The sequence below is a fragment of the Mobula hypostoma genome, chromosome 13 (assembly GCF_963921235.1).
Source record: "Mobula hypostoma chromosome 13, sMobHyp1.1, whole genome shotgun sequence".
Classification (NCBI taxonomy): Eukaryota; Metazoa; Chordata; class Chondrichthyes; order Myliobatiformes; family Myliobatidae; genus Mobula; species Mobula hypostoma.
This window is the reverse complement of record NC_086109.1, coordinates 2,644,056-2,656,441: the sequence shown is the minus strand read 5'-3', so window position 1 is coordinate 2,656,441 and position 12,386 is coordinate 2,644,056.

Sequence of the window (12,386 nt, the reverse complement as noted above, 5' to 3'; positions counted from 1 at the left end):
TGGGCAGAAAAGTTTATTTTTGATTACTTAATATGGTTGCTAAACTTTCTTTTTAACTGCGTCATTTCTTTCTTTTTCCCAGGGGATTCTGGGTGGTTACTTCCTTATTGTCATTTTACGTATTTCCTTTGTGGCCTTAAATTTTGTAGTTTTTTTTAAAATCTATTTTGTTTTGTAGGTTTTTATAACTAGTTTATGTTAATAATCTTTTTTTTGTTGTTTTGTTTATTCATGGGTCTGGGGTTTATTGCGGTTTTTTAATATATTTTCTGGCTTTTATTCTGTTATGTGTTTATTTTAATTGAGTTATCTTTTTTTTATTCTTTTACTGTTTTATAATCAGCTGATCTTTTTTATATTTACACTTTTTTTTTAGGGAGCGTATACCGGAAGTCATGGGGGTAGTTTTAGTGCTTGCTTCTTTCGGGCTGGTCTGCATTAGATTTAGCCTTGCGGTCATGGGGTGGGGGGTGGTGGGAGGGGCTTCACGTTTTAGTTTCTTTCTTCTTGGGCTATATACATTATTGAAGTATTGGTTGCGTTCTTCTTCCCGGTATCTCTTGTATGTTCTGTTCCCTCTCCGGGTTCGTGGGTCGAGCCTATCGTCAATCCTCCTTGTTGTGGGTTGACTTTAGGGTTTATGGAGTCTATTATTAATTTTGTCTCCTGGAATACTAATGGTCTTAATCATCCTATTAAAAGGAAAAAAGTTTTTAAAGTGTTCCGGAGACTTAAAGCACAAATTTTATTCTTACAAGAGACCCATGTGCGGAGGGGGGACAGACTACGTTTTTTTAAATTCTGGAAGGGACAACAGTTTCATTCGAACTCCAATACTAAGATTCGAGGCGTCTCTATTTTTATAGACTCCTCAGTTACTTTTATACAACATGATATTATTTCTGATCCGAATGGTAGATTTCTATTGGTTAGTGGTTTACTATTTAATAAAAAAGTAGTTTTGGTTAATGTTTATGCTCCTAATATGGACTGTCCAGAATTTTATAAATCATTATTTGATCAGTTTCCGAATTTAAATGAGTTTTCATTGATCTGGGGCGGAGATCTTAATACCTGTTTGTCTCCAGCTTTGGACCGTTCGGCTCCTCTACGGACCTTACCTAATAAATCTGCAACTTTGATTAATTCATTCCTCTCTGATTCTGGGTCGACGGACATTTGGCACTTTTTGCATCCTCAGGAAAAAGATTTTTCTTTTTTTTCACATGTTCATCATTCCTATTCAAGAATTGATTATTTCTTTATTGATTCTCGTCTTATTTCCTCAGTGATTAAATGTGATTATGACTCTATAACCATTTCGGATCATGCTCCACTTAAGCTTATTATTAAAATTCTGGCCAATACACGAAATAATAGACAATGGTGTTTTAATTCGCTGTTGCTTCAGGACTCAGACTTTGTTAACTTTATGAATGAACAGATTGATCATTTTTTTACAATTAACCATACAGAGGATATTTCTGTGAACACTCTTTGGGACACTTTTAAAGCTTATATTCGTGGTCAGATTATCTCGTATTCTGCTGCTTTGAGGAAGAAGCTGAAGCAGGAGGAGTTGGTAATTGTGGACAAGATTAAGGAAATTGATAAGAAATATGTTATAGCTCCTTCTGAGGAGTTATATAAACAAAGAACTGAACTTCAAATGGAACACAGTTTATTACTCTCGTCCTCGATTGTAAACCAATTAAAGAAAACAAGAAGTGAATTTTATGTACACAGTGACAAAATTGGCAAACTGTTGGCTAATCAATTGAAGTCTAATTATGCTAAATCTCAAATTAATCAGATTTATAACCAAAATGATCGACTGATACTTGATCATGTGGGGATTAATCAAACCTTCTGTGATTTTTACTCTTCCTTATATCAATCAGAGTCTCCTCGAGATTCTAAATATATGAATGATTTTTTAGATAATTTAGACTTCCCTGAGATTTCACAGGATATGTCTTCTATGTTAGATACTCCCATTACCATGGATGAGATTAAGAATGTTATTTTCTCTATGAATTTGGGGAAAGCTCCTGGCCCTGATGGGTTTACCATAGAATTTTATAAATGTTTTGCTCCTTCATTAATCCCTTGGCTCTGTAGGGTTTTTGAGGCTTCATTGAAACTTGGTAAACTTCCTGAATCTTTTAATAGAGCGTCAATTTCTTTAATATTAAAGAAGGATAAAGATCCTGCTCAATGTGCATCTTATAGACCAATATCTTTATTAAATGTTGATTCTAAAGTTTTTTCTAAGTTATTAGCAAATAGATTAGAAAAAGTACTTCCCTCTATTATTTCGGAAGACCAAACGGGTTTTATTAAAGGTCGTTACTCTTTTTATAATATTCGTACACTGTTAAATATCGTTTATACTCCCTCACAAAATGTTCCTGAGTGTGTTATCTCTTTAGATGCCGTGAAAGCTTTTGATAGAGTAGAATGGCCTTATTTATTTAAGGTGCTTGAAATGTTTAATTTTAGCTCGAAATTTATATCCTGGATTAAACTGTTATATTATCCTCCTGTGGCCTCGGTCCGTGCTAACTCTTTAAGTTCACCTTTTTTCCCTCTTTTTCGAGGTACTCGACAAGGTTGTCCTCTTAGTCCCTTATTATTTGATATTGCATTAGAACCTCTTGCAATTGCCATTCGAGAATCTCCAAATATTACTGGGATAACTCGGGGCTTAAAGTCCCATAAATTATCACTCTATGCTGATGATTTACTTTTATATATTTCTAATCCTCAAAAATCCATCCCAGCTGTTTTAGAGTTATTAGCACAATTTGGTCTTTTTTCAGGTTATAAATTAAATCTTAGTAAGAGTGAACTCTTTCCGATTAATAAACAACTTCCCTTATATTATAAATTTCCATTTAAATTGATTAATAATTATTTTTCATATCTTGGGATTAAAATTACTTGTAAATACAAAGATTTATTTAAGACTAACTTTTTACCATTAATAGACCATATTACTCAACTTTCATCTAAATGGTTTCCCTTATATTTAACTTTGATTGGTCGTATTAATGCAGTTAAGATGTTTTTTTTGCCAAAATTTTTATATGTGTTTCAGGCATTACCAATTTTTGTTCCAAAATCTTTTTTTGACAAAGTTGACTCTAAAATTTCTTCATTTATTTGGCAGAATAAAAACCCGAGACTGGGTAAAATACATTTACAGAAAGCTAAGAGAGATGGAGGCTTAGCATTACCTAACTTTAGATTTTATTATTGGGCAATTAATATTCGACATATGAAATTCTGGTTACTGGACCAGGATATACTATCCATTCCTAAATGGGTAGTATTGGAATTACAATCTGTTCAGGGTTTTACACTTGGCTCTATTTTAGGTTCCTCTCTTCCTTTTGATTTGAAACGCCTTAAACAGGTGTCTAACCCGATAGTTAAATATACCTTGCGTATTTGGTTTCAATTCAGAAAATTTTTTGATCTTAATCAATTTGGGTTAGCGATTCCTATTTTAGGTAACATATTTTTTCCTCCCTCTTTTACGGAGCGTGCATTTCAAACTTGGAAGGCTAAGGGTATTTCACGGTTTTTGGATTTATTTTTAGATGGTTCCCTTATGTCTTTTGAACAATTATCTAATAAATATAACTTATCAAGAATACATTTTTTTAGATATCTACAAGTTAGAAATTTCCTAAGTACTATACTCTCTTCCTTTCCAGTACTTCCTCCTACATACATTTTAGATACTATAATCAACCTTAATCCATGTCAGAAAGGTGCATTTGCTATGATTTATAATATTATTATGAAACTTAGGAAAGCTCCATTTGATAAGATTAGGGTAGATTGGGAACAGGAATTGGGGTTTACCATTTCCATGGATGACTGGGGACAGATTTTACAATTAGTCAATACTTCCTCTATCTGTGCTAAACATTCCCTAATTCAATTTAAAGTTGTTCAAAGAGCTCATATGTCCAAAGATAACTTAGTGCGCTTTTATTCTCATATTAATCCTTTTTGTGATAGATGTCCGGGGCAGATAGCCTCTTTAACTCATATGTTTTGGTCTTGCCCTACTTTGGAAACTTTTTGGAGAGACATTTTTAATATTATCTCCAAGGTATTGAATATAGATATCTCTCCTCACCCTATTACTGCTATCTTTGGACTACCTAAAATTTCCAGTAATCTTTCCCCTTCAGCCCGTAGAATGATTGCATTTCTTACTTTAATGGCGAAAAGATGTATCTTACAACATTGGAAAGAGCTTAATGCTCCAACTACCTTTTTTTGGTTTTCTCAGACGATATTATGCTTGAATCTGGAGAAAATTAGAAGCAATCTTTATGACTCCTCATTTAAATTTGAACAGACTTGGAGATCTTTTATTCAATATTTTCATTTAATGTAATATATACCTTTCTTGGTTTTTTTTTACTGTTTTTAACGGAGGTCGGGATTGAGGATGTGATTTTAAGTTTAACTCTGTTTGGTTTCAAGTTAGCCCATTGCTTTGCTTTGCTTTTAGTTAGTTGCACGGTGGGTTTTTTTTTGGGGTTTTTTTTTCCTTTTCTCTATTGACATATATATATAAAATTAGTATACTATTATGTTACCTTGGTATGTTATGTTTAAATTACATTGTTTGTAGTATTTTTTTGTATTAATATCTTCTGTAATTTTATTATATTCTAACAGTGTATTAGTGTCTATATGGCTTACCTTTTTGTATACTTATTTAATAAAAAGATTTAAAAAGAAAGAAATGAAGACCCTCTCTGCAAAAGCCTCCAGTGGGACCGCCAGCAGCAGGTTCCCCCACCCCCACCACCATAATTCATCAGTTCAGGGCAGGGACACAACCCTCTCAGCCATCAGGGAGAACACAGCTTCCCAGATACCACAGAGGCTGAAGGGACAACACCTCCAGCCATTGCTTTCACAAAGACCACAATTGTCATATTTGGTTATCCAGAGCTTTTCTGTCCATTTTCTCATGCCAACATCCTGAAAGGTGACATGGCCACAGGAATAACCAGAACTGTAGAACTGTGGCTGGATCTGACACTGTCAGTCATTTGGCTCACTATGTCTTCCATTCCCCACTCTAGCCTCTTCTGTCTTCTCCTCAGCCGCCTGTCAGCTCCCCCTGGTGTCCCTCCTTCTTCCCTTTCTCCCATGGTCTGTTTCCTCTCCTGCCAGATTCATTCTTCTCCAGTTCTTTACCTTCCCCACACATCTGTGTTCACCTGTCTCCTCTAGCTAATCCTCCATCCCTGACCACCACCCCCATCTTTTTATCTGTGGTATTCCCCCTTCAGTTCCAATTCTGAAGAAGGGTCTTCCTCTCCATAGATGCTGCCTGAGCTGCAGAGTTCCTTCAGCATTTTGTGTGTGTTGCTCTGGATTTCCAGCATCTGCAGAATCTCATGGATGAGTATCAATATGATGTTGTTTTTAGCACCGACGCCACCAATTACAGCAGAATCACAGACAACATGGCAATTACACTGTAGAAGCAATGACAGAGAGATGGGAAAATGAGACTGAAGACAGGAACACAAGGGACATGTCGGTGATCTCTCTACACTGACCCCGCAGCTTGGGAGAGGCTTCTTCACCCAGGTCAGTTGGAGCCTCATGAAAGTTCAAGAAGTTGACAGAATATAGACTCTGCCTATTTCCCGATTCTGGTTTTCAGATTTCTCCAGATGTTTTGATCTCTGCCTGAACTTTGACACCAACTTTGTTTGCACCTCGGGATTTGTTGCTCAATTAATATCACTGTGTGCACAGTGCTGGGTCTGTGATTGGATTCTTGCTCCAGCATCCTGACACAATGGCCTTTGAGTGTTATGGACCGTCAAAGTCATTTGTTGCATGTAAATATGGGAGTTAAAATAAATCCATTTATATTTTTAAAATTTAAGCTGAACCGCATGCATTGTATGGAAATATCAATTTTGCATGGACAGAAGTTGTACCACAATCTCGTTTTCCAGAGCAATGACAATAAGGTCCTGTTTTATTATGTTATATTCTCAGTTTCCTCCGAGTTTGTTGAAAACTCCACTCTGGATCAGATCATCCTGGGAGCATCGTGCACACTTCCAGTCTGCAACACTTCACATTTATCAGGATTAAATTCGACCTACCATTGCTTTGCCTGATTTACCAGCTGTTCAATGTTTTCCCGTACACTCAGGATCTAAAACTCCACCAAGTTTCATGCCACTGTGCAATTACCTCTCACACCTCATATACAGATCTGTACTGTAAGAGTCAAAGTACTGATCCCTATAGCACACCCTGGGTCACAGGCTTCAACCCACCAGCATAATCCTGTAGCTCCGTCAGCCTTTGATTTCCAAGTGTGTCGTTGTGTCCGTGTACTGTGTCACTCACTGGGACACTATATTCAGTGTAATGAACACACAGGGTCTCACTCAGCACAGCACAGCATGAAGGCTGAGGAATAAACACATTGCTGAACTCAGACCTCAGTCTGGGCGATTACCAAGCAGCGCTTTGAGAAACCTATGGAATATCTGGAGTCCATGTACATGACAGACCAGACCTTTGACCGGGGGATACAGTGGGATCTGTTGAACTGTGACCCACAGATACAGAACACTGATAAGGATGAAGAATGTCACTCCCTCCGAGAGACAGCACTCTACTTTCCCCCTCTCCTTCCATCTCCCCTCCCTACCTCTCTCCCTCCCCTCCCTCTTCCCTCCACACTCCACCACTTGCCCCCCTCTTCCCTCCACCCTCCCTGTCTTGCCCTTCTCCCATACCCCTCTCCCATTCTCCCTCTCCTGATCACCCTCACCCTCTCCCCCATCTGCCCTACCACTCTCCCCATCCTCTTCTCCCCCACCCCCTGTCCCCCACCCACTCTCACCCAAACCCTCCTTCTCCACCTTCCCCTTCCCTCCCTCTGCCCTCTCCCTCCTGGGCTGGACGTGTCTGTACCAGCCGACCTGGGCAAGTGAACGGGGTAAGGAGGGAGCTCTCCAGTCGGAGCAATTAAAGTCGGTCACTGTCCCTTCAGATTTACAGCCTTACCCTCCTGATCTTCTAGCCATTGCTTCCCCCGCACACTTCATCAAATCACTCCCTCAAACCTCACAAAGCTGAAATTCTCTGCCATATTCTGCTGCTCACTCAGAAACTCTGTCTCCTTGCAGTTAAATCCTCCTGTCTTCAGTTTTGTCCTTCAGGACGGCAAGAGGTCCCAAGCAAGCCCACGGTTCATAAACGCTGAGGTAGTGGAAAGGGTGTCTAGTTTCAAGTTTTTGGGGATGAATATCATTGAGGAGTTTTCTTGGTCCATCAACACAGCCTCGATAGTAGGGAAGGCACAATGGTGCCTACACTAATGGAGGTGTTAAAGGAGAGCTGATCTGCCTGAAGAATTGCCGGCCATCTTTTATCAGTGTGTAATGGAGAGCATACTGACATACAGAATGACAGTGTGGTACTCTCGCTGCAGCAAGGCAGATCACAAAGCACTGGTGATTGGGAACGCTCAGCACATCATTGCGACTCAACTACCAGACCTGGAGACAACCGACAACTCTCGATGCCTACAGCATGTTTGTAACATCATTAAAGACCCATCCCATCCCGGACACTGTCAGTTCAATCTTCCATCCGGTAGGAGATAGAAACATCTTAGCCAAGACAGGAAGACTGCACACTTACCTCTCCCATCCCATACATTCACACACAGATCAGTAGTGAGTTACCTCTCACACATCGTATGCAGATCAGTACTGTAAGAGTCAAAGTACTGATCCCTGTAGCACACCCTGGGTCACAGGCTTCAACTCACCAACATAATTCTCCATCTCCCTCAGCCTTTGATTTCCAAGTGTGTGGTTGTGTCCGTGTCCTGGGTCACTCACTGGGACACTATATTCAGTGTAATGAACACACAGGGTCTTACTCAGCACAGCACAGCATGAAGGCTGAGGAATAAACACCTTGCTGAACTCAGACCTCAGTCTGGGGAATTAACAAGAAATACCCTGGGTAACAGACAGAATAACTGGGATCTGTTGAACTGTGACCCACAGATACAGAACACTGATAAGGATGAAATCCTGAGGCTTCATTAGACATTGGTCAGACTGCACTGAGTATTGTGAGCAGTTTTAGACTACTTATCCAAGAAATAATATGCTGGCACTGGAGAGTGTCCAGAGGAGGTTCTCAGGATTTGTTTTAGAAATGAAAGGATTAACATATGAGGAGCATTGAATGGCCCTGGGGCTGTACTCACTGGAATTTAGCAGTATGAGTCAGGGGGAATCTCACTGAAAGCTATCGACTGTTGAAAAGTCTTGTTAGAGTGGATGTGGAGAAGATGATTCATGTAGTGAGAGACTCTGGGACCAGGGCCATAACCTTCAAATAGAGGCACATCCATTTAGAACAGAGGTGAGAGGGAATTCGAGTAGCCAGAGTGTTGTGAGTGTGTGGAATTCATTGCCACCAAATTCTGTGCAGGCCATCATTCGGTGTATTTACAGTGAAGGTCATGGGTTCTATATCAGTCAGGGCATCAATGGTTAAAGAGAAGGCAGAGGAATGGGGTTAAGAGAAGTAATAAATCAGTTAGGATTGAATGGTGGGTCAGAATTAATGGGCCGAATGGCCTAATTCTTCCCCTTTTTCTTATGGTCCAGACCATTCAGCCCAACCACGTCAGCCCCTCCTACCCCATCAACCTGTGCTCAGCTCCCCTAGCCTCCGAGCCACCAGGTCTATGCTGCAGTGTTCTCTGACTGTCTCACTCTGTGACCCTCTCAAACTATTAAACATAAACAGAAACGTATGCCCTCTGCTTTCAGACACCACTCCTGTGGAGAGCTATATTCCTCCCACCTCCCATATTCACGTTACTTATCATTATGTGTATGACTATTTCATCTCCCCTCAGTCTCCTCCACTCGAGGGAAATCACAACAGCACATCGTCTCTCCTCTCACTGAAATGCTACATCCAAAATTCCAAGAATTTATTCTGCATCCTGCCCAGAGTAATCACATCCTTCGAGATTGCACACAATATGCCAATCTTGTCCTATTTGTGCTTTGTAACGTTTCAACATAATGGTGTAAAACTTGTCTGTGTCCTGCACAATGAAGCCAAGCACGTCAAAAACACACTCACCACCCTATCTGACTGTGCTGTCAAATTCGGTGATTCTGGGACGTACACCAAGAATCTTCTGTTTCTCTGCACTGCTGACAGCCCTCCCATTCATGGTGAATGTCCTTCCCTGTAATGTTCCCCAAAGCCATCATCTCATTTCAACCAGGATTAGATTCTATTGGTCACTGCCCACCTTAACAGCTGATCAACATCATCTTGTGAGGGGAAATCAACTGTTTCCCTCACTGTCAGCAACTGGTCAATTTTGGTATCAACTATGTACAACTCATCAAACTGCCTACATTCACGATCCAGATACAACAGACACAAAGATCTCAGCACTAATCTCTGTGGGACACCACTGGCTACAGTTAAAAAATGCAACCCCCACCATCCTATTACAAAGCTAATTTTAGATCCAAAGTGCCAACTTTCTCTGGATCCCATGGACTCTCTATTTGGTCTACTCTTCCGTATCAAAGGACTTACTGGATGGAGACCATGTCAACCACATTGTCCTGATCAATGCATTTTGCTTCCTCTTCAAAATATTCCATTACATTGTACTGACAGAGCTTTCTCTAATGGAGCCAGGCTGATGAACTTTGATTAATTCCCCCATTCTAAGATGTTAATCCTGTCTCCCATTATTTCCGGTAATTCCTCTACCATTGATGTTAGACTCACAGGTTTACTACTGCTGCCCTTATTGAAGAAAGGGATCACATTTACTGTCCCCCAGTAATCTGCAGCTCATCTGTGACCAGAGACCCCAAGAAATGAGTTGCTAGATACTGTGTTATACAATTTCACCAACACCCTCCCTGAAATCTGGTTCCACACAAATCTCCTTCGTGAGTACAGATGACATGTGTGCATTGTATATCACACCCACATCCTGTAGTTCCATCTCTGTACAATTGCCACTTTGGTCCCACATGGTTTCTACTCTTTCTCTGATTACTCTCCTGGCCTTAACACATTGGCACCTACTCAAAGTTTGTCTCTGGCTTCCTGATTTCTATTTCACATTCTTGCCCTACACTCTAGATAGTCCTGAAGGGCCTCCAGTGTTTTCAGTTCAATCTGGTGAACCATTTGTTTCCATTCCTTCTTTTTCAAACCTTTCCATATCCCGAGAGATCCAGTGTCTTTGTACTTGCTGTCACCTCTCACCTCAATGGGAAGGCCTTATCCTGAACTCTCATTACTTTGATAGGAGTTTGAGGAGATCTGGCATGTCACCAAAGACACTTGCAATTCTCTACCGATGTACTGTTGAGAGCATTTGAACTAGCTAAATCACCGTCTGGTGTGACGGGAGGGGTTGCCCACAGAGAATTGAAAAAACCTGCAGAGAGTTGTAAACTCAGTCAGTTCCATCATGGGCACTATCCTCCAGAGTATTCAGGACGTCTTCAAGGAGCAATGCTTCAAACAGGCAGCATCCATCATTACAGACCCCCAATACCCAGGTCATGCCTTCTTCTCATTGCTGCCATCAGAGAAGAGGTACAGAAGCCTGAAAGTGCACACTCAATGAGTGCACACTCAATGATTCAGGAACAGCTTCTTCCCCGCCGCCATCAGATTTCCAAATGGACACTCAACCTCAGTCTGTTTTCATTTTTATTTGTGCACTACTTATTGAATTTAACATATACACACGTACTGGAATTCACATTTTCTATCATTATGTATTGCAATGTACTGCTGCTGCAAGGACAACAAACTTCATGACATTTGCCAATGATATGAAACCTGATTCTCATTCACCTTTGAATAATTCCCAGTACAGAGAGGGTGGTCGTAAGGAGGATTAACTGGTGGGCTTGCTTCTGGGCCTGGCCAAGATGACCATTCACGGGTCTAGGCGGCTTAAAGTCGGCCAGGGCCGATGGCCTGCCTCTCTTCCAAGGATGTGCTCGTGCCCGGCTGTCCCTGGAGAGGGAGCATGCCATCATTATGGGTACACTGGGGGATTGCCTTGAGCAGTGGCCCACCCAAGGAATTGACTGCTTTATAGACAGTAGTAATCACATTATAATTCGAGTTTATTTACCAACTTGTAAATACTGAATGTGTGCACCTTGTGTATTATTTGTGTAAATAACTTTTATAGTTTTGAAAAAGAAAGACAGACTTTTCTGTGTCTGTTGTTGTACTAGTTCTGTGAAATGACTCAAAAGATTGTAATTCTTCCTCATTAACCCTATCAGAATTGTCTTGTGGCCCAGGACTAAAATCCTCCTCTTCCAACTCACATCTCCTCTCCACTGGACCGTCTTTAAAATGAGAATTTTCCTCCTATTTCTACTACACTGGTAGAATTTGTTCACTCCCATATCAGTCAGCAGTGCATACGGGGAAGTTGGTGGAGATAATTTGGGAGGGAGAGGCTGCCATCACACCCAAGTTGGGTGAGTCCATTCAATGCTCGGAAAAACTCACTTCACGTTTCTCATCAGCCTACCGTCCTCCCTTCTGTGCAATACAGAGCTCAGCAATTATCAACAGCCTCCCCTAACTGGCGTCCCAAACAGAATAAACACAGTGTCACTGTACAACTGCCACACTGGGCTGAGATTGCTAATGGGGTTGCTCGGACACTGTCCAACACTGAGAGCACTACCATTGCACGTTGTGTGACGTTCAGAGAACAATGGTTTTATTTTATTAAATCATGATCTCTCGCAGAGCTCTCATGGAACCACAGTAGAGAATTTCTCTATTATACACCTGTGCCCATCTCCCTCTGATTTAGGGCGGTTCAAAGTACATTTATTATCAAAGTATGAATACATTATACAACTTTGAGTTTCGTCTCCTTACAGGCAGCCAAAAAACCCCCAAAAATCAAACATCCAATGTGCAGAAAAAATTATGCAAACAATAAATGCAAGCAAATAGCATCCGACCCACCCTCAAATTCCCCCAGATCATCCCAAGCTTCTCTGTACTGTCTTGATTTCTCTGAATCCATCACAAGAAGCTTTACCACAAACACACCAACTTCCAGTTACCTACACCAGACCCTTTTCCATCATGTTCTTTGTAAGGACTCCATTTCTTTCTCACAGTTTCTATGTCTCACGTTGGGATGAGATCTTCCAGGCCAGAATGTCGAAAATATCCTTCGTTTTCCAGCATTGTGGTAGATGAAGTCTTCACCCTCATATCCTCGATTTAACAAACCTCTGGCCTCAACATACTTC